Below are 7,311 nucleotides of genomic sequence, written 5' to 3'. Positions count from 1 at the left end.
TTGAAAGTTTATTCATCAACAGTTTTAATAACCTGCCATTGTAACTGTAGCATTTGTGACTGTTCGGTTAGTAGGAAATGATTTCATGGAACCAGAAATTCTGATAAGGAGGACTCCAGTTTAAAAGTTGTTTCTGTTACGGTTTAGAGGGTTGCACTGTATAAATTCAATGTGCCATACGCAGTTGTATTTTGTGCCCACATGTTTCCATTACTGTTTTATACCCCCACAAACGAAGTTTAGGGGGGTATATAGGAGTGAGCTTGTCTGTCGGTCGGTCCGATTTGGTTGTCCGCTCTCTAACTCAAGTTGTTTTCATCAGATCTTCACCAAACTTGGTTTGAAGTTGTATTTAGATATGTCTAGGTAAAGTTCGAATATGGGTCATGCCGGGTCAAAAACTATGTCACTGGGTCACTTAGTGCGTTTTAAACATTCAGCATGTTGTCCGCACTCTAATTTAAGTAGTTTTCATCCGATCTTCACCAAATTTGGTCAGAAGTTTTATCTAGATGATCTTAAGGCCAAGTTCGAACATGGGTCTTGCCGGATCAAAAACTAGGTGACGGGGTCACTTAGTGCGTTTTAAACATCGAGCATAGTGTCCGCTCTCTAATTGAAGTAGTTTACTTCCGATCTTCACAAAACTTGGTCAGAAGTTTTATATAGATGATCTCTAGGCCAAGTTCGAACATGAGCCATGCCGGGTCAAAAACTAGGTCACGGGGTCACTTAGTGCGTTTTAAATATTGAGCATGATGTCTGCTGTTTTTTGTGAAGACACATGAACAATATTCTGTGTCAATGCAGCATGTGTGGGTATTCGTCACGTCTGTGACAAAGCTCTAGTTCTTTTTAGCTCACCTGATTGCTCAGGTGGGCTTTTGTGACCGGTCTTTGTCCGTCGCCCGTCCGTTAACATTTGTTCGTAAACACTCTAGAGGGCACGGTTTTTGTCCGATCATCATGAAAGTTGGTCAAAGCATTGGTTTTATTGATATCTCGGACGAGTTTGAAAATGGTCCCGATCGGTGAAAAAACATGGCCGCTAGTGGACGGGGAATTTTTCTCTATAAGTATATAGTGAAAACATGTGAACACTCTAGAAGTCACATTTTTGGCTCAATTTTCTTGAAATTTGGTCAAAACATGTGTTTGCTTGATACGATAGTTGAGTACAAAAATTGTTCCGGTCAGTTGAATAACATGGCTGCCGGGGGGGGGGGGGCAGTTTTCTTATATTTATATGGTGAAAAAAGCTTGTGGACACTCTAGAAGTAGTCACATTTATGCCCAATCATCATGATACTTGGTGAAAAAATTGGTTTTATTAGATGGTCGCTTAAAAACAGTCTAAGGTGGTTAGTCTTAAATTCAGGTCGATACGCCTTAGCTACTAAGAGCCTAATACCCGCTTACTACGCGTATCCGCTCGAGAAAGAGTTGTATAATTTATGCAAGAGGTTTGAGTTTTCAAATTATATTCATTCACAAATGAAAACATGATATTAATATCGTGTTAAATGCAATAGTTTCGAACGGTGCTTTTATAGAAAAGAATCAATAAACAATGATCGTATTGTACGTGTCGCGGAGGAGATTGTTTATGAATGAATAAAATAGTCCACTTTCTGCCGCGTCTTCCTGACGTAATATTTTTGCTCAGTCCATTCATAATATGAGGCTATTAATAGATGCGCCTGTCGATAAACAAAGGAAAGTCCACGGGCGATAACAACGCAATAGGTTACGCTCTCACATACACCTCAATGACGTAGTGCATGTCGTTAATTGAGGCTAGTAATAGATTCGGGAAAATGTTAACGCTTATTTATATTCTCAATTTATAAAACGTTGAACATAAGTTCAACAATAACTTCGATAATACGATAGACAAAAACAAAAAATGTTTCATAATCGCTAAACCCGACTATAACAATTTATAATAATAATACGAATGACCTGTTTCATAACCTCGTTCATGCTACTACAGCGGGTATTCCTGGAAAACGTTTTTTGGTTCTCAACAGATAGCGGCGATCTTTTGTATTTACGGGTGCTAGCAACGCAATAGTAGAAGGTTAGTAGAAGGTTTAGCTTGTTAATATTCACAGTTCTCAATACATAGACAGTTGGATATGAGTTCATCAATTAATACAGGCATACTATAGGCAACCTCGAAAATGCTTTATAATGTAGTCGGCGTATACACTAACTTTGAAATAAAGTTTGCAATTAACTTTTCTAAATAAATAAATACAATTAAACAAAAGTTAAACTATGGTGTTGTGTTTTTCACTTGTAAGTTGCATATTCACCACATGAAACGTGTGTTATCATTGTCAAACCACACATTAGTGTGAGTAGATAAAAAATATACAACGGGAGAGCACTTCATATGTGTCCTTATATGCCTTGTTATGAGTATCTTTCTTCATTATCGAAATATATCGTATGTTGATATATGATTAAAACGCAGTTTTCTTTCGACACATTTAAATCACACGTCAATAGCGCCGTCATGCGAAAATGGGTCTTATGCGTTTCGGCAAGCGTTTGTTAAACCCAACATGTGCTTTTGCGCAGTCGAGCCATAGGCGATGCTGTTCGCTATAAAATCACTCAATATGTTATGTTTCTCCTTACCAGAAGGAGAGATAGCTGAGTGGGCTATTTATATGATGGGCGCATATGGAATAAGACCCATTTTCGCATGACGAGGGTCATTACAAATCTCATTGCGAATTGAAAATGTCACATTTAAGAACAATGCTTTTTGATACAAAATTGAATTCAAAATATGAGACTTGTTAATAATGGCAGCCTATCCAAACATTAAGGAATGATTTCCAGACGTGCTGACTAAGTACGGAAAACATTGCGGTATGATAATTAAACGATTTTCTCTTATCGTGACACTATACTATTTTGCTTATGATTGTTTTCTCATCCTGGAGGCGAAAGCGAAATCTGCGAGATGGATTGTAACGCGTAATTGTAACAGGGCCACAATTTGTGTCGTTTGAGCATACAGAGAGTAGTCCGGAATTCCTTACACTGAACAGTGCTACATCCTTTGAATTGAGCACATACGCAGTAATGTAGCTAAAATTCAGAGGTTGTATCTCGATTCAGCTTATTAAATATTCGAAAATATTCATGCGTGTCTGTTGGCGTTATGTAAAAGTCACTAAACCGAGTAAAACAGCTACGCCTAAAAGTGCATTAGTGCTCTATACCTATGTTTATGTAAGCGTTGTTGACACAGTGTGAACTGCTCTGGTAACAAGTAAACCATAAACAGCAATGTTTATATACTTTTATTCCTCCATATACAATATTCGAAGATAATTGTTTATTTGAATTTTTATATGTTGTCAAAAATCAACAGTTTTGTACACGGAACTTTCATTATGAATTTATATTCTTGGTGAGATTGATTTTTTTGATATTAGAAAAAATATTCCTTTAATATGATGGCAAATTTTCTTTATATTAAGTTCTCATTACCATTTTCATCGTACTTTCTACGCTTTCAGAACGACCAGAAAGCATGTTGTTTTTATTTTGTCTAAGTTATTTCTATAAAATAATAAGGATGATAAAAAGTGCACACAAAACTCGACCCGTGCGCTATGACGCTATAAAATTGAATGGCGTGTGTTCATTTCAAACTTGCGATTGATTTTGAAAAATGAATTGCGTGTTAAATTATGCAATAGCAAACCTCTTCAGTGCCTTCAGCGCTTTGATATATATCTCAGACGAGTTCGCAAATGGTCAATCGGTCAAAAAACATGGCCGCCAGGGGGGCGGGGCAGTTTTCCTTATGTGACTAGAGAGAAACTTTGTGATCAAACACTATAGAAGTCACCAATCATCGTGAAACTTAGTCAATGCATTGGTTTTATTGATTTCTCGGAGAAGTTGGAAAATGGCTCAGATCGGTGAAACACACTTTTTAGCTCACCTGATTGGTCAGGTGAGGTTTTAGGATTGGTCTTTGTCTGCCGTCCGTCCGTCCACATTTGATTTGTAAACACTCTAGCATTCACACTTCTCAAGCACTTTTTATGAAAGTTGCTGAAAGATCTCTGTCAAGTTTGATAATGAACAAAATCACATAATTAATGCCATAATTATTGCCCTTAGATTGTGTCCAAATTTTTATTTTACTATACTATATTATTGTAAACACTCTAGAGGTCACAATTTTTTTAAGATTTTATGAATCATGGTCAAAATATTTTTTTTTGTAAGCGAAGTTTGATGTTTTGTAAGGGGGGTCAACTCAAAATATAGGTCACCAGGTCAAATCTTACAAAAACAAAAACATTCCATACGCCGAGTTTTGATTCAATAATGATGAAACTTGACCAGAATGTTTGTCTGGACAATATCTAGGTCAAGTTTGAAGTTAGGTAAAGATTGAATGAACCGACTCCTCTCAGGCGAGCGAGCTAGGGCAATCTTGGCCCTCTTGTTTATTTTACTGTGATATATGAGGTACATATTGATACATGTGATATATTCATTTTTATTTTACTGTGATATATGAGGAACATATTGATATGTGATTTTTATTTTACTGTGATATATGAGGAACATATTGATATGTGATTTTTATTTTACTGTGATATATGAGGAACAAATTGATAAGTTTTGTCAGACAGGTGTTTCAAACCTGCTGTCACAGACATGACAGAACGATATAAACATAATACTCATAATATGTTCAATATTTCGGAGATAAAATAGTATAACCAAATATACATGTTATATGTTTCTTTTTTAATCTGACTATTCTGTTTCATGTATGGACAAGCAATAGAAATGTAAACAACGCCAGTGAGAATGTTTAAGCCATGAATACTACAAGTACTTTCAGTTTCGAATAATCACTTTCTTACACAAGTAGCCTGCTCGTTATATTTATTCTTTTTAGCTGACCTTCCGCATCATTTTGCATAAAAAACTGAGGATCATTACATTGGACTTGATTAGTATCCTCATTGTTTAACGGTGTCTTCAAAACCATCATAGTCCATAATACAAATGTCACAGGCAGCAACAATTGTCTTGCATATTTCTTCAATATATTTCATATTAACATATTTCAATCTTCTAAAACGCCCTTTTCGCAATGCAAATGCTCCCTCAATGACCTGGCGCTTTGATGACAAGGAAATGTTGTAGCGGTCCTGCTGTTGTGATAAATGCCCATTATCTCTGTGAAGCGTTAATAACCACTGCTTTAGTGGATATGCACCATCCCCTAATAAATGATATCTACCATTATCACTCTTTTGAAAGCCAGATTCTCAAAGACTTGAATTCCGTAGCACTTTACCGTAATGTACCCTGCCGGGCCAGCCCACATTTATGTCTGTAAATGTTAAATCATGCACACAAACACCTTGCAGAATGACAGAATGAAACTGTTTCCGGTTAAAATAACAATTAGGGCTTTCATGAGGGGCTGTGATTGGTATGTGACAGCCATCTATACACCCAAGAACATTGGAAACCTATAAGCGCCCATATTATCAAAGCTTTGGGAAACATCTTGATAACAGTTTGCTTCAGGCAGGTGACAAGCTTAGAAAATAGTTGATTGTTTACAGCATTAATGACCTGTCCTTTGCATCGAATAAAACTATGTTCTGTTACACTAAAGTGATGACAGAGCTCTCTGACGGTTTCTTGTGATACCAGGTAACTTATAGTCATTAAAACTTTCTTCTCGAGTGGAATAGGCTTTCTTCCACCTGGAACAACTCTTTCAGATATTTCTGGACAATCTGACAGTTTTTGACACAAATGTTTAATTGTTGTAGGAGTCACTTTAAAAAAATTGCTTGAAGGTGTCTGGTAGATACTGCTGGATTGTGACCTCGTAGTATTGTAGCAACTTTGTCCTGTCTTCTCTGGCACTGAAACGAATAATAACCCATATGTATGTTACGTACATATAAACAGATTATCATAGAACATATCGCTTGAGGCACTACATCTGAGTAGGTCCTTATTTCGAATTTTCTACATCAGTACGTGCTATTTATTTTAGTATAATTATAATGTCATCTTCAGTTTTTTTTAATGTTACATAAACATTATCATATGCCTGTAATGTAAACTATCAGACACAGTGAGTGTATAACTGGCATTATGGACTTTATTTATATTGAAATATTTGCATTTAAGACTCTAAGAGACTTACATTCCCGCAATGCCTAACAACACAACCAGATCATCATCGTCATCGTCGCAAGAGAGGATTTTTTTAACTAAAGCATATGCACCTACCACCAATGCTGCCATTTTGAGATAAGCCGGTTCCACTTTATTTGCTTGTAACCGGCTTACGCTGTATCACGTGACCGGTCCACGCCGGAAGCTAAAACGGCGTATGCCGAGTTTCGTTAATGAAGTCCTCCCAGAGTTAGTGTTCGTGTGTCGTATGAATATATATCGTTGAAGGAATTTAAAATGAACCGTTTAACTAAATTTAGATTCACATCGTACACGCATGATATACATGCTGGCGAATTCGAATGTACAGACATTTTTGATTTCAGAATTAAATATCTGGATTATTTCGCATTTTCCGACACTTGTTCTTCTTAACTTTTATTTCATATTGAAATTTGTATATAATAAGTTTTTTCAACATTTTATAGAAATTCATAAATATTTGACAAAATCTTATAATCTCGCTTTAAAGCATTATGTGTCAACTGGTTTTACACTGATTGATATTTTATTGAGAAAACAATTAGTTGAGATTAACATAATCGTTGGCTGCGATCGTCGTTACAATAAAAGGGAAGAAACTTGAAACGGAATGTGCCAAACAATGCCCTTATTCATCAGATAAATTAAAAAAATATTCAAGTGTTTTTTGCTTACATCTTTATCTACGAGCATGCATTAAAATGTGGATGAGCCGCGCCTTCGGCAGCATCTTCGAGATATAAATCTCAACATTTTACGTTACACACGTAAACATCATTCTTCCCAGTGAAATATATACGATGTTAAAAATCAATTGACCGGCGTCATGCGACAATAGATCTTATACAATATGCGACCAGCGTAACTCCAGAACAGCCTTAATTAGTAAATTACTTAATTAGCGTAACAAGTCCGTATATTTATTAAATATTCCACACCATTTTTCTCTTGAACAAAACTATATAATGACTGCTCTGCTCCCGACGTGTAATATCCGCCGGAGGTATTACCAGTCACAGAAAGTTGTTTATTAGGCGGCTGCAATAATTGAATTTAAGCAATTGTGTTCGTTTGCAG

At 36.2% G+C, this 7,311-nt stretch overlaps 1 pseudogene; it reads right to left on the bottom strand.

The window, feature by feature from the left end:
- Positions 1-5,009: 5,009 nt before the first annotated feature.
- Positions 5,010-6,321, bottom strand: LOC127879974 (putative nuclease HARBI1; annotated as a pseudogene).
- Between the last annotated feature and the right edge of the window lie 990 nt (positions 6,322-7,311).

The sequence above is a fragment of the Dreissena polymorpha genome, chromosome 1 (assembly GCF_020536995.1).
Source record: "Dreissena polymorpha isolate Duluth1 chromosome 1, UMN_Dpol_1.0, whole genome shotgun sequence".
Taxonomy (NCBI): domain Eukaryota; kingdom Metazoa; phylum Mollusca; class Bivalvia; order Myida; family Dreissenidae; genus Dreissena; species Dreissena polymorpha.
Note: the sequence above shows the minus strand (reverse complement) of the source record. Positions and strands in the feature narration are given on the sequence as shown.